The following is a 24,077-nucleotide window of genomic DNA, read 5'->3' on the forward strand; positions in this document are numbered from 1 at the left end:
TTATAAAGAAAGGTATGAGAATGTAGTCCCCTTTGTACTAGTACCAAAATCTAGAGGAAAAAACTACTGTGAATAAATTCAAGAATGGATAATAAATTCTGACAAACTAATAAATGGAATTCTACTTATTAATGAAATTTAATTATCTAAAATTATGTGCAAAACATGAATTATTGGCACAGATGCACTATTGAATAAAAAAGAACATTACCAGAACAAAGTATAAACAGAATGAACCCCTTAGATAATTTTCAAAGACATAAAACACTGATTAATAAATAATTTACAGATTCTTACATAAATCTAAAAGTGGTAACAGAAAGTGAGTAAAAATTTGAACTTCGGGATTATGGTTACTTAGACCTGGCAGAAAAGAATGATAGAATCTAGAAAAATAACAAGGACTTAAAATTCTCTGGGAAAATCTACCTTCCAAACTGATTGCTTCAGGCAAGATCATTCATTTTATTATTTGACTATATTTATTGCAGGTTCATCACAAATATTTCTTTTGTTCAAAATTTGGTTTGTTAACATAAAATAGCTGCCATACCATTTTGTAAGTGCAGTAGAAGTTATGATTGACATACCACAAGTTATATGGTTCATTGTCTGAGAAGGATGGGAGGAGGAGAGGGGGCAAAATGACAAATTTTAAAAGCAAATAAATTATTCATGAGACATGATTTTATATGTATTTTATATGTAAAGGAGTGATGAAAGAGCAGAATCAGGAAACAGAAAGTTAAAGCAGTTTGGAATGCATCCTGATTATTTCACAGCGTTCCTTGCCCTGTCAGCCTATGAACTATTATAGTCTCAGGTACCCGGGAACCGTGATGACCACAGGAAGTGACATCGTCACAAGGAGGCGCTGAAGGGGGATGAGGCGCCTGAGAGGAAAAGCTGCTGCCCTGCTTTCTCCTGGGGTCAGCCATGTGCCTCAGCCTCCTGGGCTGTGTGGCTCTTTTTCTGTGGGGAGCAGGTGAGGCAGATGTATTGGATTTAAGTTTCAGGACTTTCTCCTATGGCTGCCAGATCAGGCTCCCTCTTGGGCTTTTTGTGAACTTTCTCTTTCCTTACAGGCTCCATGGATACTGGGGTCACCCAGAGTCCCAGTCATCTAGTCAAAGGAAAAGACCAGAGAGCAAAGATGGATTGTGTCCCCATAAAAGGACACTCTTATGTTTACTGGTATCGCAAAAAGCTGGAAGCATTTGAGTTTTTGGTTTATTTGTTGAATGGAAAAATTACAGAAGATACAGCCATGTTCAAACAGCGATTTTCAGCTGAGTGCCCCCAAAACTCGCCCTGCAGCCTGGAAATCAAGTCCACTGAGGCACCAGACTCAGCTCTGTATTTCTGTGCCAGCAGCTAATCCACAGTGCTGCACATCAGCTCTTCTTAGAGCACAAACTCACCGTGGACCCAGCTCAGGAAACCAGTGGTGTCGTAGGAGGGTAGGAATTAACAGAAACCCACCATGAAAGAGCATAAACCAGATGGAAAAAATCTGTAAATGGCAACACAGGATGAGCAGAAGGGGAGGTGGGAAATAGCTGGTGGGAACACAAACCCAAGGAAGAGGAAGGAAGCTGTAAGGGGTCTCTGATTCCCCAGTTTGCAGAGTATCTGGCAAAGGAGACACAGGATGTGACCTTGATGGGTTTCTAACTATCTTTATTAAAACCTGCAGTTCCGCGCTTTTCATCTGGCAAAGCTGGGGCTTCAGGAATAGGGATAATCAGCAGGTCACCTGTCTTCCGTGGGGACCCTGATCACCTGGCTCAGCACATTCTTTGATCTAGACCCAGAGACTCCTCAGGGCTCATGACTGCTTCTCATCTGTCCCCGACAGAGCGACTGAGCAGAAAAATCAGCATCTCCCTTCAACCAGACTCCTGCAACTGTGCAACTTTTAAAAGCAACTTTGAGGCATAACATACCAAAACAAAATGCACCAATTTAGGTCCGTATTTCAGTACATTGTGACAAGTTTTTAACCCATGCAACTAGCGTGAGAATCAAGACACAGACTATTTCCCCCTCCCCCAAAATCCCTCCATGCTATTTTACTAAGGTCTTTTTAACTTCTTTTACCATTGCTTTGTAGATTTTTTATTGACTATGTCCAGCACATATTTTGTTGATTTTTTTTTACTTTTCTCTAATTTTTTAAAGACAGGTATTATGAATTTACTTTTTAATAGTCATATGGAATTTATTTATTAAAATATTTATTCCAAGACTTTGCATTATCCCACTTTGATTTAGTCTTTACATTTCTCATTTGGTGTCTCAACCACATTATATTATAGAAAAACACCTTCTCCAGAAATTAGTGTTCACCGACAACCATACCTGAGATCACAAGAGCAGCCTCATTTTCTGTGTGCCTGTTAGTATTGTTCTGCTTTAAAGTAAAAGAAACTGATTCAACCATACTGGAAGAGTTAAGAAGAGATACATTTTGCTTATGAAAATAAACCAGGGAGTTAACTATATTTAAGGAGCTATTTGACTGCAAAGCACATGACTTACAAAGAATAATTTCAGTTGTTGCATCTCTGCTGGTCAAGTCTGTGAATTCATTTCTTGTTCCTCTCCTGGGCCATTTCTAAAATTAATATTGCTAAAAGGTCTGTACTACAGATTTAATGCAGTCCCTATTGAAATGCCTACAACAATTTTCACAGAACTAGAACAAATAGTTCTAAAATTTATGCTAAAGACACAGAAGATCCCAGATAGTAAAAAGCATTCAAGAGAATTTAAAAAATGCCCACAAAGCTAAAGGTGTCATACTCTGTGACTTCAGTTAATATTATTAATGCAGAGCTATAATAATCAAAACAGAATGGTATTGCCACAAAAATGGACATACGATTGAAAGTCTAGGAATAAACCCACAAAAACATGGTCAGTTAAACTATGTCAAAGAATGCAAGAATATACAATTTAGAAAAAATTGTCTTCAATAAGTAGTACTGGTAAAACTGGACAGCTACGTGAAAGAATGAAATTAGAACATTTTCACACCCCACACACTTATATAAACTCAAAATGGGTTAAAGACTGACTTGCAGGCCAGGAACAACAAAACTCCTAGAAAAAAACACAGTCAGAACGCTCTTGACATCTATTGTAGCAACGCATATTCAGATCTGTCTCACTGGGGAAGGAAAACTAGAGCAAAAATAAACAAATGCAATTGAATTAACCTTAAAATCTTTCCCTGGTGGCTCAGAGGTTAGAGCGTCTGCCTCCAATGCGGGAGACCCAGGTTCGATCCCTGGGTCGGGAAGATCCCCTGGAGAAGGAAATGGCAACCCACTCCAGTATTCTTGCCTGGAGAAGCCCACGGACTGAGGAGCCTGGTGGGCTGCAGTCCACAGGGTCACAAAGAGTCGGACACGACTGAGTGACTTTACTTACTTACTTAAAATCTTCTTACAGCAAAAACAAACAAACAAAAGAGAACCACTGACAAAAGAAAAGGATAATGTGCTGAATGGAAGAAAATATATGCAAACAAAATAATCAGTAAACCATTAATATTCAAAATATATGAACAGTCAGGCAACTCAATATGAAAAACACAAACAACACAGTTTTAAAAATGGGTAGATCTTTCATCTCTCTGCCTGATTGCTTTGCAAATAAATCCCTTCCCTGACCCAAAAGAGCTTCCCTTGTGGCTCAGCTGGTAAAGAATCCACCTGCAATGCAGGAGACCCCAGTTCAATTCCTGGGTAGGGAAGATCTGCCGGAGAAGGCACAGGCTACCCATTCAAGTATTCTTGGGCTTTCCTGGTAGCTCAGCTGGTAAAGAATTCACCTGCAATGTGGGAGACCTGGGTTTGATCCCTGGTTTGGGAGGATCCCCTAGAGAAGGGAACTACCCACTCCAGTATTCTGGCCTGGAGAATTCCATGGACTTAGTCCCTGGGGTTGCAAAGAGTTGGACATTGCTGAGTGACTTTCACTTTCTGCAGCAAACCTGGGCATCAGTGTTTTGGCTTCATGTGGGTCAGCCAAGATGAACCTGGGCCAATAGCAGTTAGAAGAGTGATGTGCTCCCCTGGTGTCACTAGTGGTAAAGAACCTGCCTGCCAATGCAAGAGATGTAAGACACATTCTTTTGATCTCTGGGTAGAGAAGATCCCCTGGAGGAGGGCACGGCAACCCACTCTGGTACTCTTGTCTCGAGAATTCCATGGGCAGGGGAACCTGGCAGACTACAGTCCATGGGTGGCAAAGAGTCAGACACGACCGACGATCCCGTTCACTTTCACTTGGCATGTGGATAACTCCTTTAATAGCAGGGTGTAATCTCATACCTTGTAACCCTCATAGTATCTGCCACATATTTAGTACCTGTAGTTCTCCGAGTCAAATATGATTGATAAATAAGTAAATGAATGGCACTAGTATTTCTAGTGAAGATTTTGCGAAATTCCAGCCAGTAGAACAAGAAAAAAGGCTGAGAATAAGAAAAGAGGGGAAGAAAAGTTTTTAAAAGACAGATGGCAAGTTTAGAAGAAGAACCAAAGGAATCTAAAGATGCAATGCATTATTAATAATAACAGATTTAATCAGCTCATTGAATTTAACATAAATATAAAAAGTTTATTCCATATGTTATCAACAGTTAAAATATTTTTTAAAGAGAGATGATTTTAAAATTCTAATGTAACATATAAAATACATAAAAACAAATCTGTTAGGTAAATGAGACTGCAATTCAGAAAAGGATTAAATTTTAGAGGAAAACATTTAAAAAATCTGAGATAAGTGAAGATGCGTACCATGATCATGAATACGTAAGACCAATGGTAAGAGTATTCCTAATTCTGCACTATAATCTGTTTGTTCAGGGCTGGTCAAAATCAGGAAAGATATTTTCATGAAATATGATGAAAGTCGTCTGAAATTTAAGTGGCCAACACAGAGAAAAAGAAACTAATGTTGAACAGGGACAAACTAAGGTGATTTCTCCTTGAACTATCAAATCATTTCTTAATTTAGGATAATGAAAAAGGCATAAATAGACAAATGAAAATCATGGATTTAAAAGGAGAGCAAGTTAAGGCTGGATTATAGAAAAAGAAAGAGAGTTCCAGAAAAAAATCTATTTCTGCTTTATTGGCTATGCCAAAGCCTTTGACTGTGTGGATCACAATAAACTGTGGAAAATTCTGAGAGAGATGGGAATACCAGACCACCTAACCTGCCTCTTGAAAAACCTGTATGCAGGTCAGGAAGCAACAGTTAGAACTGGACATGGAACAACAGACCGGTTCCAAATAGGAAAAGGAGTACGTCAAGGCTGCATATTGTCACCCGGCTTATTTAACTTCTATGCAGAGTACATCATGAGAAACGCTAGGCTGGAAGAAGCACAAGCTGGAATCAAGATTGCCGGGAGAAATACCAATAACCTCAGATATGCAGATAACACCATCCTTATGGCAGAAAGTGAAGAGAAACTAAAAAGCCTCTTGATGAAAATGAAAGAGGAGAGTGAAAATGTTGGCTTAAAGCTCAACATTCAGAAAAATAAGATCATGGCATCTGATCCCATCACTTCATGGCAAACAGATGAGGAAACAGTGGAAACAGTGTCAGACTTTATTTTTCTGGGCTCCAAAATCACTGCAGATGGTAATTGCAGGCATGAAATTAAAAGATGCTTACTCTTTGGAAGGAAAGTTATGACCAACCTAGATAGCATATTCAAAAGCAGAGACATTATTTTGTCAACAAAGGTCTGTCTAGCCAAGGCTATGGTTTTTCCAGTGGTCATGTGATGCGAGAGTTGGGCTATAAAGAAAGCTGAGCTCAATGGATGCTTTTGAACTGTGGTGTTGGAGAAGACTCTTGAGAGTCCCTTAAACTGCAAGGAGATCCAACCAGTCCATTCTAAAGGAGATCAGTCCTGGGATTTCTTTGGAAGGAATGATGCTGAAGCTGAAACTCCAATACTTTGGCCACCTGATGTGAAAAGCTGACTCATCTGAAAAGACTCTGATGCTGGGAAAGATTGAGGGCAGGAGGAGAAGGGGACAACAGAGAATGAGATGGTTGGATGACATCACGAACTCAATGGGTATGGGTTTGAGTGGACTCTGGGAGTTGGTGATGGACAAGGAGGCCTGGCGTGCTGCGATTCATGGGGCCGCAAAGAGTTGGACACGACTGAGTGACTGAACTGAACTGAACTGGTGTTTAAGTAAGCATTTTATATATGATAGAGCTGTCACTGGAGGTATGCAGGGAATAATGCAATGTTCTTCTGGGACAAGCTGTTATCCACAGAAGTAAGGATGGATTTAAATTCATTTTCACAGCCTAAGAAAAAATAATTATTATTAAAGAATCAAATGCTTACACACAACTTTAAAATGTTAGCTGTCTGGTAAATAACTTGTAAGTATACATTTATGATCTTGAGGTATAAGAACATAATTATAAAGAACTAAATGTATACCCTCCCCAAAGAGAATGTTTTTGCTAAGTCAATTCAGTCGTGTCTGACTCTGTGAGACCCCATAGATGGCAGCCCATCAAGCTCCACTGTCCCTGGGATTCTCCAGGCAAGAACACTGGAGTGGGTTGCCATTTCCTTCTCCAATGCATGAAAGTGAAAAGTGAAAGTGAAGTCGCTCAGTCATGTCTGACTCTTCACGACCCCATGGACTGCAGCCTACCAGGCTCCTCCATCCATGGGATTTTCCAGGCAAGAGTACTGGAGTGGGGTGCCATTGCCTTCTCCGAAAGAGAATGTAGACTCAACTAAATTAGGAATACCAACTAAAAAAAAAAGGCATTACAAAAAGCGAAAGACAAGCCACAGATTGAATAGATATTAGCAGCATATGTAACTGACAAAGTTTGCTATCAGGAATATGTAAGGAATTGTTACAAATAAATAATAGCTGAACATTCAAAAAGAAAATATGGTCAAAAGGCAGTGTACCAAAAACACTAGTGGCCTATAAACAGAAAAAATATATTCAATCAAAAAGTGAGAGAATTATAGAAAAAGGTCTATTTCTGCTTCACTGACTACGCTAAAGCCTTTGATTGTGTGGATCACAACAAACTGGAAAATTCTGAAAAAGATGGGAATACCAGACCACCTAATCTGCCTCCTGAGAAAACCTGTATGTGTGTCAAGAAGCAACAGTTAGAACTGGACATGGAACAACAGACTGGTTAAAATTGGGAAAGGAGTACATCAAGGCCATAGATTGTCACCCTGCTTATTTAACTTATATGCAGAGTACATCATGTGAAATGCTGGGCTGGATGAAGCACAAGCTGAAATCAAAATTGCTGGGAGAAATATCAATAACCTCAGATATGCAGATGACACCACCCTTATAGCAGAAAGCAAAGAGGAGCTAAAGAGCCTCTTGATGGAAGTGAAAGAGGAAAGTGGAAAAGTTGGCTTAAAGCTCAACATTCAAAAAACTTAGATCATGGCATCCGGTCCCATCACTTCCTAGCAGATAGATGGGGAAACAATGGAAACAGTGACAGACCTTATTTTCTGGGCTCCAAAATCAAAGCAGATAGTGACTACAGCCATGAAATTAAAAGACTCTTCCTCCTTGGAAGAAAAGCAATGACCAACCTTGACAGCACATTAAAAAGCAGAGACATTTACTTTGCCAACAAAGCTCTGTCTAGTCAAAGCTATGGTTTTTCCAGTAGTCATGTATGGTTGTAAGAGTTGGACCATAAAGAAGGCTGAGCACCAAAGAACTGATGCTTTTGAACTGTGGTGTTGGAGAAGACTCTTGAGAGTCCCTTGGACTGCAAGGAAATCAAACCAGTCAATCGTAAAGGAAATCTGTCCTGAATATTCATTGGAAGGACTGATGTTGAAGCTGAAGCTCCAACAGTTTGACCACCTGATATGATGCCCTGACTCATTGGAAAAGACCCTGATGCTGGGAAAAATTGAAGGCAGGAGGAGAAGGGGAGGACAGAAGATGAGATGGTTGGATGGCATCACCAACTCAATGGACATGAGTTTGAGCAAGCTCCAGAAATTGGTGATGGGCAGGGAAGCCTGGTATGCTGCAGTCCATGGGATCACAAACAGTCAGACATGACTGAGTGACTGGACTAATCTAAACTGAAAAATCATAAAAATGCTAACTAAAACTAAAGTGATATACCATTTTATCCTAATAGACTGGCATAGTTAAAAGAACATAAATGACAGGACTTCCACGGCGACCTAGTGGTTAAGATTCTGGGCTTCCCCTGCAGGGGAGGGGGGAGTAGGGGGTGGAGAGGGGGGCTTGGTTCTATTCCTGTTCAGGGTACTAATAAACTGCATGCCACCGGGCACAGACAGAAATTTAAAAAATTAGGAAGAATAGTACCAATTGAATTTTAGATGTGCGACCCTAGAAAACACATAACAGTTGTTGGGATTATTTATCTGGCTTAATTTGGAGCTTCGCTGGGGCTACCCTTGTGGCTCAGATGAAAAAGCATCTGCCTGAAATGCTGGAGACCCGGGTTCAATCCCTAGTTTAGGAAGATCCGCTGGAGAAGGAAATGGCAACCCACTCCAGTATTCTTGCCTGGAAAATTCCATGGACGGAGGAGCCTGGCAGGTTACAGTCCATGGGGTTACAAAGAGTTAGACACAACTGAGCGACTTCATTTTAATTTGGAAAGCATTTTGTCATAGAATGTAAAGTTGACATGCTGACCCTAAAGCTCAATTTTTATATTCCCAAGTATAGAGAAATATTATACCTTGGTATGTAAAGAAAGATATAAGAATGAAGTCGTGTTTGTACTAGCACCAAAATCTAGAGGAGAAAATTAGTGTACATTAACTCAAGAATGGATAATAAATTCTGACAAACTATTAATAATAAATGGAACCTTATATATTAATGATGGCTCATCAGGTAAAGAATCCGCCTGCTTTGCAGGAGACACAGGAGATGCAGTTTGGATCCCTGGGTCGAGAAGATCCCCTGGAGGAGGAAATGGCAACCCACTCCAGTATTCTTGCCTGAAAAATCCCAGGGACAGAGGAACCTGATGGGCTACAGTCCGTGGGGTCACAAAGAGTCAGACATGCCTGAGGGAATGAGCAGGCATGCACGTATTAGCAAAAGTGAATTACATAAAATTATCTGCAAAAACATAAATTATTATCACAGACATAATACTTAATAAAAATATGACACAGACAAAGTATAAACAGAATAAATCCCTTAGATAAATTTCAAAGACATAAAACACTGATTAATACATAATTTACAGGTTCTTACGTAAGTCTAAAACTGATAATGGAAGGAAAGTGAGTAAAAACTTGAACTTTAGGATTATGTTTTCCTAGACCTAGTAGAGAAAGAATGATAAAATCTGGAAAAATAACACAGGGACTTAAAAATTCTCGGAGAAAATCTGTCTCCTGAGCTAACAGTTTCAGGCTAGATGACTCATTTTATTATTTCTCTAGATGCTTTATATATCCATTACAAATATTTCTTTTGTATAGTTCAAAATTTGGCTTGTTAGTATAAGGTAGCTGCTGGATTCATTTGTAAGTGCAGTAGAAGCTAAGACTGATGTACAGCAAGTTGTGTATTTCCTTGTCTGAGAGGGAAGGGAGGCGGGGAGGCAAACTGACAAGATATAAAGCAAGTGAGTTATTGATGTGCAACTGGTTTTCAATTTAAAGAAATGATGAAAGAGCAGAATCCGGGAAAAGACAATTGAAGCAGTCTGGAATCCACACTAGCTGCTTCGCCAGGTTTCCCTGCCCGCCCAGGCTATGAAAAGCTAGCATCTCATGCACATGGGGACTGGGGTGACCACAGGGAGCAACCACGTCACGAGGAGGAGCTGCAGGGGATGAGGCGCTTGAGAGGGAAAGCCACGGCTCTGCTCTCTCCCTGAGCCAGCCATGTGCCTCGGCCTGCTGTGCTGGGCGGCTCTTTTATTCTGGGGAGCAGGTGAGGTGAAATAATTGGATTCTAGATTCAGGAGTTTGTCCTGAGGCTGCAAAATCAGGCTCCTTCAAGGGCCTTTTCTTCACTTTCTCTCTCTTTTCTCACAGGCTCCATGGACACTGAGGTCACCCAGAGTCCCAGCCATCTGGTCAGAGGAAAAGAACAGAGAGCAAAAATGGACTGTGTCCCCAAAAAAGGACACTCTTATGTTTACTGGTATCGCAGGAAGCTGGAAGAAGCATTTGAGTTCTTGGTTTACTTACAGGATGAAAAAATTATAGAAGATACAGCCATGTTCAAACAGAGATTTTCAGCTGAGTGCCCCCAAACCTCACCCTGCAGCCTGGAAATCAAGTCCACCAAGGCATCAGACTCAGCTCTGTATTTCTGTGCCAGCAGCCAGTCCACAGTGCTGCACGTCAGCTCTTCTTAGAACACAAACTCACCATGGACCCAGCTCAGGAAATCAGTGGTGTTGTAGGAGGGTAGGAACTAACAGAAACCCACCTTGAAAGAGCATTAGCCAGAAGGAAAAAATCTGTAAATGGCAACACAGAATGAGCAAAAGGGGAGGTGGAAAACAGCTGGTGGGAATACAAACCCAAGAATGGGGCAGGAAGCTGTACAGTGGTCTCAGATTCCCCAGTTTTCAGGGTATCTGGCAAAGGAGACACAGGATGTGACCTTGATGGGTTCCTAACAATCTTTAATAAAATATGCAGTTCTGAGCTTTTCATCTGGCAAAGCTGTGCCTTCAGGAATAAGGATAATCGGTAGGTCATCTGTCTTCCCTGGTCTCCCTGATCACCTGGATCAGGACATTCATTGATCCAAACAGAAATGAGTGTCTAGAAATAAACCCACATAAGTATGGTCAATTAAGCTGGTTTTAGAAAAGGCAGAGGAACCAGAGATCAAATTGCCAACACTGCTGGATCATGGAAAAAGCGAGAGAGTTCCAGAAAAACATCTATTTCTGCTTTATTGACTATGCCAAAGCCTTTGACTGTGTGGATCACAATAAACTGTGGAAAATTCTGAAAGAGATGGGAATACCAGACCACCTGACGTGCCTCTTGAGAAACCTATATGCAGGTCAGGAAGCAACAGTTAGAACTGGACATGGAACAACAGACTGGTTCCAAATAGGAAAAGGAGTACGTCAAGGCTGTATATTGTCACCCTGCTTATTTAACTTCTATGCAGAGTACATCATGAGAAACGCTGGGCTGGAAGAAGCACAAGCTGGAATCAAGATTGCCAGAAGAAATATTAATAACCTCAGATATGCAGATAACACCATCCTTATGGCAGAAAGTGAAGAGAAACTAAAAAGCCTCTTGATGAAAGTGAAAGAGGAGAGTGAAAAAGTTGGCCTAAAGCTCAACATTCAGAAAACGAAGATCATGGCATCAGGTCCCATCACTTCATGGGAAATAGATGGGGAAACAGTGGAAACAGTGTCAGACTTTATTTTTGGGGGATCCAAAATCACTGCAGATGGTGATTGCAGCCATGAAATTAAAAGATGCTTACTCCTTGGAAGGAAAGTTATGACCAGCCTAGACAGCATATTCAAAAGCAGAGACATTACTTTGCCAACAAAGGTCCATCTAGTTGAGGCTATGGTTTTTCCTGTGGTCATGTATGGATGTGAGAGTTGGACTGTGAAGAAATTTGAGCACTGAAGAATTGATGCTTTTGAACTGCAGTGCTGGAGAAGACTCTTGAGAGTCCCTTGGACTGCAAAGAGGTCCAACCAGTCCATTCTGAAGGAGATCAGTCCAGGGTGTTCATTGGAAGGACTGATGCTAAAACTCCAGTACTTTGGCCACCTTATGCAAAGAGTTGACTCATTGGAAAAGACTCTGATGCTGGGAGGGATTGGGGGCAGGAGGAGAAGGGGACGACAGAGGATGAGATGGCTGGATGGCATCACTGACTCAATGGACATGAGTTTGAGTAAACTCCGGGAGTTGGTGTTGGACAGGGAGGCCTGGCATGCTGCGATTCATGGGATCACAAAGAGTTGGACGTGACTGAGCGACTGAACTGAACTGAACTGAAACTATGATAAGGAATGCAGGAATAAACAGATTGGAAATAGACATGCTCTTCAATAAGCAGTGCTGGTTAAACTAGACAACTATGTAAAAAAATGAAATTGGAGCATTTCCTCATGCCAAACACAAATTCAAACACAAAATTGATTAAAGATAGACATGGAATGCCAGAAACCATAAAACTCCTAGAACAAAACACAGAACACCCTCTGCCATCAGTTGTAGCAATATATGTTTTGATCTGTCTCCTCAGGAAAAGGAAACAAAAGCAAGAATGATCAAGTGGAAACTTATTAAGCATAAAACTTTCTCATAGTCAAAACCAAAAAACAAAATGTTGACAAAACAAAGACAGCCTGCTGAATGGGAGAAAATATTTGCAAATGATATAACCAGTAAAGCATTAATATCCAAAATTTTCATATTAAGTTCAGTCTACTCAATATGAAAAACAAAAACAACACAAAAAAATCGGCAGATCTCTCATCTTCTTGCTTGGCTGGCGGCCTTGAAGACAACCCTCTTCTCTCCGACAAACCTGGGCATCTCTTATTTTGGCTTTCCTGTGGGTCAGTCAAGAAGAACCTGGCCCAGTAACAGTTGATTTGCAAATATGCTGGCATGCCAATAACTCCTCTAATAGCAAGAACTAATTTTACAGTTTTTAACCCTCCATAGCACCTACCACATATCTACTACCTGTAGTTCTCTGGGTCAAACATAATTGACAAGTAAGTAAATGAGGTCCGCCACTATTTCTGGTCATGATTATGCTGAATATCTAGCCAACAGAACTAGAAAAAAAGGGTTAGAATGAAGAAAGAAGTGAAGAAATGATTAAAGACAGATGGAAAATTGAGACAAAGAACCAAAGGAATCTAAAGAAGCATTGCATTATTAATAACAACAAATTTAATAAATTTACTGAATTTAACATAAACTTTAAAAGTCAATTTATTTCCATATATTAGCAAGAAACAGTCAAAAACATATTTTTTAAAGAGAGAGACCATTTACAAATTATAACACATATAAAATCTGTTAAAAATCTATTAGGTAAATGATTCTTTAATTCAGAAAATTATTACATTTTAGGGAAAACATTTTAAAAACCTAAAACAAGTGAAACTATATACCATGATCATGAATAAGTTAAACCAATAGAAAGAGTATTTCTATTTTTGTACTATCATCTATGTATTCAATGCAGCACTAATCAAAATCACAAAAGATATTCTCATGCAACTTGATGAAAGTCACTGAAATTTAGGAAAAGAGAGAGAATAGGGAAGATAATGTTGCGATTATCAAGATAGGTAGAGAAAGAAAGATAAGAATCTAGAAAAATAACACGGAGACTTGAAAATTCTCAGTGAAAGTCTGTTTCCTAAACTGATTGTTCCAGGCGAGATCATTCATTTTGCTATTTCTCTAGATGTATTGCATGTTCGTGGACGGAGGAGCCTGGTAGGCTGCAGTCCATGGGGCTGCTAAGAGTCAGACACGACCGAGCGACTTCACTTTCACTTTTCACTTTCATGCATTGGAGAAGGAAATGGCAACCCACTCCAGTGTTCTTGCCTGGAGAATCCCGGGGATGGGGGTGCCTGGTGGGCTGCTGTCTCTGGGGTCGCACAGAGTCGGACACGACTGAAGCAACTTAGCAGCAGCAGCACAAATATTTGTAGAGCTCAAATTTTGTTTTTTTTAACATAAGTTCAGTTCAGTTCAGTCACTCAGTCATGTCTGACTCCTTGCGACCCCATGAATCGCAGCACGCCAGGCCTCCCTGTCCATCACCAACTCCTGGAGTTCACTCAGACTCGCGTCCATCAAGTCAGTGATGCCATCCAGCCATCTCATCCTCCGTCGTCCCCTTTTCCTCCTGCCCCCAATCCCTCCCAGCGTCAAAGTCTTTTCCAATGAGTCAACTCTTCGCATGAGGTGGCCAAAGCAAGTAGCTGCTATGTAATTTTGTGAATGCAATAGAAGCTATGATTGACATATAGCAAAGTGTATCGTTCATTGCCTAAGAAGGAAGGGAGGAGGGGAAAAGGCAAATTGACAAGTTAAAAAAGCAAATAAATTACTGATGTGAAATGGCTTCTGTTCTTTAAAGACTGATGAGAGACAAGAATCAGGAAAAAAGAAAAATAAAGCAGTTTCAAATTCATACTAGTTGTTTCACGAGCTTTCTGTGCCCTCCCAGCCTATGAAATGTTAGCGACTCATGTACACAGGGGCTCTAATGACCATGTGAACCCACCACGTCACAAGGAGTTGCTGAAGGGGGAGGAGGCACCTTAGGGAAAAAGTCACCGCCCTGCTTTCTCCCTGATCCAGACATGTGCTTCAGCCTCCTGTGCTGGGCAGCTTTCTTTTTCTTCTGGGGAGCAGGTAAGTCCCTGTTGTGAAGTTGTTGGATTCCAATCTCAGGGCTTTCTCCTGTGGCTGCAAAATCAGACTTTATCCTGGGCTTTCATTGCGTTTACTGTCTCATCCCTTACAGGCTCCATGGACACTGAGGTCATTCAGAGTCCAGGTCATCTGGTCAAAGGAAAAGACCAGAAAGCAACGATGGATTGTGTCCCCATAAAAGGACATGTTCATGTATACTGGTATCGCAAGAAGCTGGAAGGAGCATTTGAGTTTTTGGTTTACTTACAGAATCAAGACATTGTGGAAGACACAGAAGTGTTCAAAGAGCAATTTTCAGCTCAGTGCCCCCCAAACTCACCCTGCAGCCTGGAAATCAAGTCCACCAAGGCAGCGGACTCAGCTCTGTATTTCTGTGCCAGCAGCCAGTCCACAGTGCTGCACGTCAGCTCTTCTTAGAACACAAACTCACCATGCACCCACCTCAGGAAATCAGTGGTGTCATAGGAAGGTAGGAATTGACAGAAACCCACCTTGAAAGAGCATACATCAGAAAGAAAAATCTGTAAATGGCAACACAGGATGAGCAGAAGGGGAGGTGGAAAACAGCTGGTGGGAACACAAACCCAAGGACGGGGCAGGAAGCTGTAAGGGGTCTCAGATTCCCCATTTGGCAGGGTATCTGGCAAAGGAGAGACACAGGATGTGACCTTGATGGGTTCCTAACAATCTTTATTAAGAAGTGTAATTTTGAGCTTTCCACCTGGCAAAACTGTGCCTTCAGAAATAATCAGCAGGGTCACCCTGGTCACCTTGCTCAGCATATTAACTGATCCAGACCCAGGGACTCCTCAGGGGTTCATGGCTGCTCCTCTCAGCTGTCCCTGCCAGAGGAGCTGAGCAAGAAATGCAGCAACTCCCTGGGTCCTGAATACTACAATCACACAAGCTTTCAAAGCAACAACTCGGCAATAAAATGCACCCAATTGGAGTATATGTTTCAACACTTTTTGATGAGATTTTGCTGTATAGATAGCTGGCATGACAATCAAGCCACAGAATACTTCTCCCTCCCCTAAAGTCCCTCCTTGCTATTTTACTGAGGTCTTTGAAAGTTCTTTAAGCTTGGCTTCCTATTTTTTAATCATAAGATCATAGCATCCAGTCCCATCACTTCATGGCAAATAGATGAGGAGAAATTGGAAACAATGAAAGATTTTATTTTTTTGGTCTCCCAAATCACTGCAGATGGTGACTGCAGGGATGAAATTAAAAGATGCTTGCTCCTTGGAAGCAAAGCTATGACAAACCTAGACAGCATATTAAAAAGCAGAGACATTACTTTCCTGATAAAGGTCTGTCTAGTTAAAACTACGGTTTTTCCAGGAGTCCTGTGTGGATGTGAGAGTTGGACCATAAATGAAGCTGAGCACCGAAGAATTGATGCTTCTGAACTGTGGTGTTGGAGAAGACTCTTGTGATGCTGGAAAGCCCCTTGGACTTCAAGGAGATGAAACCAGTCAATCCTAAAGGAAATCAGTTCTGAATATTCATTGGAAGGACTGATGCTGAAGCTCCAATACTTTGACCACCTGATATGAAGCCCTGACTCATTGGAAAAGACCCTGATGCTGGGAAAGATTGAAGGCAGGAGAAGTGGGTGACAGAGTACGAGAAGGTTGGATGGCATCACCGACTCGACGGCAAGCTTTGGGAGTTGGTGACGGACAGAGATGCCTGGTGTGCTACAGTCCATGGGACCACAAAGTGTTGGACACGACTGAGCGACTCAGCTGAACTAAACTGAAAAATCATAAAAATGCAAACTAAAACTAGAGTGATATACTATTTTATCCTAATAGACTGCTGCTGCTGCTGTGTATCCATCTCTGTGCGACCCTATAGACAGCAGCCAACCAGGCTCCCCCATCCCTGGGATTCTCCAGGCAAGAACACTGGAGTGGGTTGCCATTTCCTTCTCCAATGCATGAAAGTGAAAAGTGAAAGTGAAGTCGCTCAGTCGTGTTCGACTCTTCGCGACCCCATGAACTGCAGCCTACCAGGCTCCTCCGCCCATGGGATTTTCCAGGCAAGAGTACTGGAGTGGGGTGCCATTGCCCTCTCTGCCTAGTAGACTAGCAAAGGTTAAAGAACATTAAGTGCCAGGACTTCCATGGAGGTCTAGTAGTTAAGATGCTGGGCTTCCCTGCAGAGGGCGCTGGTTCTATTCCTGTTCAGGGTACTAGTAAACCACATGCCACCTGGCACAGCCAGAAATTTTAAAACTTAGAAAGAATAGTACCAATTGAATTTTAGATGTGCAGCCCTAGAAAACACATAACAGTTGCTGGGATTATTTATTTGGCTTAATTTGGAAAGCATTTTGTCTTAGTATGTAAAGTTCATGTGGTGACCCTAAGGCTCAATTTTATATATACAGGCATAGGGAAATATTATACCTTGGTATGTAAAGAAAGGTATAAGAATGCAGTCCTGTCTGTACTAGCACCAAAATCTAGAGGAAAAAACTAGTGTACATTAACTCAAGAATGGATAATAAATTCTGACAAACTATTAATAATAAATAGAACGTTATATATTAGTGATAGCTTAGCAGGTAAAGAATCCGCCTGCTTTGCCGGAGACACAGGAGATGCAGGCTGGAATCCTGGGCTGGGAAGATCCCCTGGAGGAGGACATGGCAACCCACTCCAGGATTCTTGCCTGAAAAATCCCAGGGACAGAGGAACCTGGTAGGCTACAGTCCATGGGGTGACAAAGAGTCAGACATGACTGAGGGAATGAGCAGGTATGTACATATTAGCAAAAGTGAATTATATAAAATTATCTGCAAAAACAATAATAATAAAGTATTATCATTTAAATTATTATATAAAATAATCATAAATTATTATCACAGACATAATGCTGAATAAAAAATGACACAGAAAAAAGCATAAACAGAATAAACCCCTTAGGTAAATTTCAAAGACATAAAATACTGATTAGTATGTAACTTACAGATTCTTACACAAGTCTAAAACTAAAAATGGAACGAAAGTGAGTAAACACTGAAACTTTGGTATTATGTTTTCCAAGACTTGGTAGAGAAAGAATGATAAAATCTAGAAAAATAACACAGGGACTTAAAAATTCTAAGAGAAAATCTGTCTCCTAAGCTAACAGTTTCAGGCTGCTGCTGCTAAGTTGCTTCAGTCGTGTCCAACTCTATGCATCCCCACAGACGGCAGCCCACCAGGCTCCCCCGTCCCTGGGATTCTCCAGGCAAGAACACTGGAGTGGGTTGCCATTTCCTTCTCCAATGCATGAAAGTGAAAAGTGAAAGCTAAGTCGCTCAGTCGTGTCTGACTCCTCGCGACCCCATGGCCTGCAGCCCACCAGGCTCCTCCGTCCATGGGATTCTCCAGGCTGCTAGATGACTCATTTTATTATTTCTCTAGATGCTTTATATATCCGTCACAAATACTTCTTTTGTATTGTTCAACATTTGGCTTGTTAATATAAAATGGCTACTCTATTAATTTGCAAATGCAGTGGAAGCTATGACTGACATACAGCAAGTTGTGTATTTCATTACCTGAGAGGGAAGGGAGGAGGGGAGGAGGCAAACAGACAAGATAAAAAGCAAGTAAGTTATTGATGTGTAACTGATTTTCATTTGTTAAAGAAATGATGAAAGAGCCGAATCAGGAAAAGAGACAATTGACAGTCTGGAATCCACGCTAGTTGTTTCACCAGCTTTTCCTGCCCTCGAGTACATGGGGACTGTAATGACTGCAGGGAGAGACCACGTCACACGGAGGTGCTGAAGGCGGATGAGGAGCCCTAGAGGAAAAGCCACAGCTCTGCTCTCTCCCTGACCCAGCCATGTGCCCTGGTCTCCTGTGCTATGTGGCCCTTTTTATTTGGGGAGCAGGTGAGGTGAATTTCTTGGATTCTAGATTCAGGACTTTCTCCTGCGGCTGCAAAATCAGGCTCCTACAGAAGGGCTTTTTGTGAATTTTCTGTCTCTTTCTTTACAGGCTCCATGGACACTGAGGTCACTCAGAGTCCAAGTCATCTGGTCAAAGGAAAAGGCCAGAAAGCAAAGATGGATTGTGTCCCCATAAAAGGACATATTAATGTTTATTGGTACCGCAGGAAGCTGGAAGAAGCATTAGAGTTCTTGGTTTACTTACAGAAGCAAGACATTGTGGAAGACACAGAAGTGTTCAAAGAGCAATTTTCAGCTCAGTGCCCCCCAAACTCACCCTGCAGCCTGGAAATCAAGTCCACCAAGGCAGCGGACTCAGCTCTGTATTTCTGTGCCAGCAGCCAGTCCACAGTGCTGCACGTCAGCTCTTCTTAGAACACAAACTCACCATGCACCCACCTCAGGAAATCAGTGGTGTCGTAGGAGGGTAGGAATTGACAGAAACCCACCTTGAAAGAGCATACATCAGAAAGAAAAATCTGTAAATGGCAACACAGGATGAGCAGAAGGGGAGGTAGAAAACAGCTGATGGGAACACAAACCCAAGGACGGGGCAGGAAGCTGTAAGGGGTCTCAGATTCCCCATTTGGCAGGGTATCTGGCAAAGGAGAGACACAGGATGTGACCTTGATGGGTTCCTAATAATCTTTATTAAGAAGTGTAATTTTGAGCTTTCCACCTGGCAAAACTGTGCCTTCATAAATAAGGATAATCAGCAGGGTCACCCTGGTCACCTCGCTCAGCATATTAACCGATCCAGACCCAGGGACTCCCTAGGGGTTCATGGCTTCTCCTCTCAGCTGTCCCTGCCAGAGGAGCTGAGCAAGAAATGCAGCAACTCCCTAGGTCCTGAGTAGTCCAATCACACAAGCTTTCAAAGCAACAACTCGGCAATAAAATGCACCCAATTGGAGTATATGTTTCAACACTTTTTGACGAGATTTTGCACCTGTATAGATAGCTGGCTGGAGAAGGCAATGGCACCCCACTCCAGTACTCTTGCCTGGAAAATCCCATGGACAGAGGAGCCTGGAAGGCTGCAGTCCATGTGGTCACCAAAGAGTCAGACACGACTGAGCGACTTCACTTTCACTTTTCACTTTCATGCATTGGAGAAGGAAATGGCAACCCACTCCAGTGTTCTTGCCTGGAGAATCCCAGGGACGGGGGAGCCTGGTGGGCTGCCGTCTGTGGGGTTGCACAGTCGGACACGACTGAAGTGACTTAGTAGCATAGATAGCTGGCATGACAATCAAGCCACAGAATACTTCTCCCTCCCCTAAAGTCCCTCCTTGCTATTTTACTGAGGTCTTTTTAAGTTCTTTAAGCTTGGCTTTTTATTTTTTAATCATAAAATCATAGCATCCAATCCCATCACTTCATGGCAAATAGATGAGGTAAAGTTGGAAATAATGAAAGACTTCATTTTCTTGGGCTCCCAAATCACTGCAGATGGTGACTGCAGGGATGAAATTAAAAGATGCTTGCTCCTTGGAAGAAAAGCTATGACAAACCTAGACAGTGTATTAAAAAGCAGGGACATCATTTTGCTGACAAAGGCCCATATTGTCCAATATGGTTTCTCAGTGCTCATGTACAGATGTGAGTTGAACCACAAAGAGAGCCAAAGAATTGATGCTTTTGAAATGTGGTGCTAGAGAAAACTCTTGAGAGTCCTTTGGACAGCAAGGAAATCAAACCAATCAATCCTAAATGAAATCAACTCTGAATATTCATTGGAAGGACTAATACTGAAGCTGAAGCTCCAGTAGTTTGGTCATTTGACATGAAAAGCCAACCCATTGGTAAAGACCCCTAATGCTGAGAAAGACTGAAGGCAGCAGGAGAAGGGGCTGACAGAAGATGAGATGGTTGGATGGCATCACCAACTCAGTGGGCACGAGTTTGAGTAGACTCCAGGAGTTGGTGGTGGACAGGGAGGCCTGGTCTGTTGCAGTCCATGGATTTGCAAAGAGTTGGACACAACTGAGCAACTGAACTGAACTGATGCTAATTCATTAAACTGTGTACATTAAATATGTGCAGTTTTGGTACATAAATTATAGCTCAATGAAGCTGTTAAAAATAATTAGAAAGTAAGTAAATCTAGGGCTTCCCTGATAGCTCAGCTGGTAAATAATCCCCTTCAATGCGGGAGACCCCAGTTCGATTCCTGGGTTGGGAAGATCCTCTGGAGAAGGGATAGGCTACCCTCTCCAGTATTCTTGGACTACCCTTGTGGCTCAGCTGGTAAAGAATCCGCCTGCAATGTGGGAGACCTGGGTTAGAACTCTGGGTTGGGAAGAAGCTGTTAAAAATAAATAAAAGGTTCAGTTCAGTTCAGTTCAGTCGCTCAGTCGTGTCCGACTCTTTGCGACCCCATGAATCGCAGCACGCCAGGCCTCCCTGTCCATCACCATCTCCCGGAGTTCACTCAGACTCACGTCCATCGAGTCAGTGATGCCATCCAGCCATCTCATCTTCGGTCGTCCCCTTCTCCTCCTGCCCCCAATCCCTCCCAGCATCAGGGTCTTTTCCAGTGAGTCAACTCTTCGCATGAGGTGGCCAAAGTACTGGAGTTTCAGCTTTACCATCATTCCTTCCAAAGAAATCCCAGGGTTGATCCCCTTCAGAATGGACTGGTTGGATCTCCTTGCAGTCCAAGGGACTCTCGAGAGTCTTCTCCAACACCACAGTTCAAAAGCATCAATTCTTCAGCACTCAGCCTTCTTCACAGTCCAACTGTGAAGCATACACGACTACTGGAAAAAACATAGCCTTGACTAGACAGACCTTAGTCGGCAAAGTAATGTCTCTGCTTTTGAATATGCTATCTAGGTTGGTCATAACTTTTCTTCCAAGGAGTAAGCTTCTTTTAATTTCATGGCTGCAATCACCATCTGCAGTGATTTTGGAGCCCCAAAAAATAAAGTCTGCCACTCTTTCCACTGTTTCCCCATCTATTTCCCATAGAGTGATGGGACCGGATGCCATGATCTTTGTTTTCTGAATGTTGAGATTTAAGCCAACTTTTTCACTCTTTCACTAAAAGGTAAGTAAATGTAATTCAAGCCAAAAGGGCTGCTTTGAACAGTGCGTGTATGCTTGCTCAGACGTGTACAACTCTTTGCAGCTCTTTGCAACACCATGGACTGTAGTCCACCAGGCTCTTCTGTCCGTGGGATTTTCCAGGCAAGAATACTGGAGTGGGTTGCCATTTCCTTCTCTTGCTTAGAATTGCAACTTATATATTAAAGGGAATTAGTGCAAAGGATTGTTAGATGAGCTCAGAGGGGATAAGAGAAGAGGTAATCAAGTGCAGTTTAATAAGAACAGAAACCTTCCTGCCCTGTTGCTAAGCAATAGAAGCTCATAATTCTTCTTTCTAAACGACAGGCATAAAATGCCTCAGCAACTGTTACTTTCTGTGTCTAAGGCTCTGATAAAGTTTCATATTCATGGAAAAAAATATTTATTGGGATCCGGTGTCCCTTCTATCAGTGGGACTTGGGCAGGGTATTAGTGGAACCCAGTTGCTACTTTTTATGACCAGGAGACTTAATAGAGTTACAGAGAAGTTTCCTTAAAGAAAATCGTGTTTACAATGACATCCTAAAGATGGGTTGGAGTTTACAAAGTGGGACTGGGGATAGAGAACAGACAAGCATGGATAGAAGATCTGGTGCAAAATTGTTCAGGTAGGAAAGAAACCAGTGTGCTTAATGAATGAAGATGCAGCGACGTGAGAGGAGCAGAGAGGAAGGAGGTGAGCGAGAGGTGAGACAGGAGTGAAGCAGGCAGACATCAGCCATCAGACATCAGACCGTCCGTGAACTTGCAAATCAAAGTATATGCTATGGAACTTAACATACAATTTGAGGCGAGTTGAGTTCTTTCACAGCCTTAATTTGCCAGAACAGTTTCAAGTTCACAGAAGAGTTGAGCAGAAGGTACAGAGTGTTCTCAGATGCCCCTTGCCCTGCCATTAAGATTTTAGGTATTTGACTTCTGTAGTAATCATGTTAGTATTTGTTGATGTGGGTGTGCCTGCACACGAGTGTTTTAAAAAATCATCCTGGCTATAGCATGAAACTACAAAGGACAGTGTGCAAAAAGCATAGGCTGATCATACATACAGTTGTGAATGCAGCGGCCTAGGCAGCTGGCAGTGAAGCTGTTCGTGCAATGATGATGATGGTAGTGAAAGCAATACACGAAAATGAGAGATTTAAAACATAATTAGGAAATAAAATCAAAGGACTTCGTAATTGGTTGGACACAGGAGGCAACAGAAGGGGAGAGCTGAGAGGGCTACCACAGCCGTATAGGATAGATGGTGGCTCAGATGGTAAAGAATCTGCCTGCAATGCAAGAGACCTGGGCTCAATCCCTGGGTCAGGAAGATCCCCTGGAGAAGGGAATGGCAACCCACTCAATATTCTTGCCTGGAAAACCCATGGAAAGAGGAGTCTGGTGGGCTACAGTCCATGGGGTCACAAAGAGTGGGACAGTAATGAGCGGTTGTCACTCACTCACTCACCGCAGCCATGGGTTAGGACCAAGTGGGAAGAAGAGTTGCAAAAACTGACCACTAGGGGGTGGTGCGGATCTTTCTGTAAAACTGAGCACAAAGCGCAGGCACAGACTGACCTCCCATCTGAGAAGTTGTTGGGTGCTGCATGGAACGCAAGTGAGATCTCTTAATAGTGGCTGTACAACTGTGGGTAATGATTAGTTAAGGCCCCCTCACCTGCCTTCAGCCCTTTTAAGAGTTGCATAGCCGCCAAGGGGCAGGTAAGTCTCAACAAGGAGATGTTTGTCCCCCTTGTTTTCCAGGACCTGGAATCAGCTGCCTGTAGTTCAACTGTGTCTACTTCCAGTTGAGCTGGTTAGGAATGGATAGAACCAGAGACCCTCCAACTGGAAGTAAGCAAGTGTCTGCTTGGTGACTTTTAACATTAGAGGACCAAAAACTTCACCCTCAGATCATGCTGAGAGACTTCATTTATGAACCTGCAGAGACTTGTAAGCTTAATTACCCCTGTGCAGGATCAGGATTACCATACCTTTTCCCAATCACCTTTCCCTATGATCCCCATGCACCTCACACCAGAGACAGCCCTGTTTTTTTATTCTTGATCACATATGTGCCTGAGTCCCTTGGCTGCAGAGACGGGGATATGAGATCTGCTCTTCCGTCTTCTTGCGGAGTTGGACAGGACTGAGCGACTTTCACTTTCACTTTCAGATGCATTGCATATTCAACAGAAATATAATTTTTATAAGTTCAACATTTAATTTAAATAGCGGCTGTATGATTTTGTAAATGTGGTAGAAGCAGCTATGATTGACATACGGCAAGTTGTATGTTTCATTGCCTGAGAGGGAAGTGAGGATGGGAGGAGGCAAACTGACAAATTTGAAAAGCAGATAAATTAATGATGTGTGGTTTTATTTAGAAGATAATAAAAGAGAAAATTCAGGAAAAAAATTAGAATAGTTTAAAATTCAAGCTAGTTGTTTAACCAGCTCTCCCTCCCCTAAGCCTAAGAAATGTTAGAGTCTCAGGTACCCTGGGACTGTGATAACCACAGAAACCGACCACGTCACAAGGAGGTGCTGAAGGGGGTGAGGCACCTTGGAGAAACAGCC

At 42.1% G+C, this 24,077-nt stretch overlaps 1 non-coding gene and 1 gene segment (V, D, J or C); both read left to right on the forward strand.

Moving 5' to 3' along the window:
* LOC128046233 (T cell receptor beta constant 1-like) overlaps positions 1–24,077 on the forward strand; it is a 210,529-nt gene that overhangs the window by 115,939 nt on the left and 70,513 nt on the right.
* On the forward strand, positions 3,233–3,304 carry TRNAW-CCA (transfer RNA tryptophan (anticodon CCA)). The gene has a single exon. It is a non-coding gene; the product is annotated as a tRNA-Trp (tRNA).

The sequence above is a fragment of the Budorcas taxicolor genome, chromosome 4 (genome assembly GCF_023091745.1).
Source record: "Budorcas taxicolor isolate Tak-1 chromosome 4, Takin1.1, whole genome shotgun sequence".
Taxonomy (NCBI): Eukaryota; Metazoa; Chordata; class Mammalia; order Artiodactyla; family Bovidae; genus Budorcas; species Budorcas taxicolor.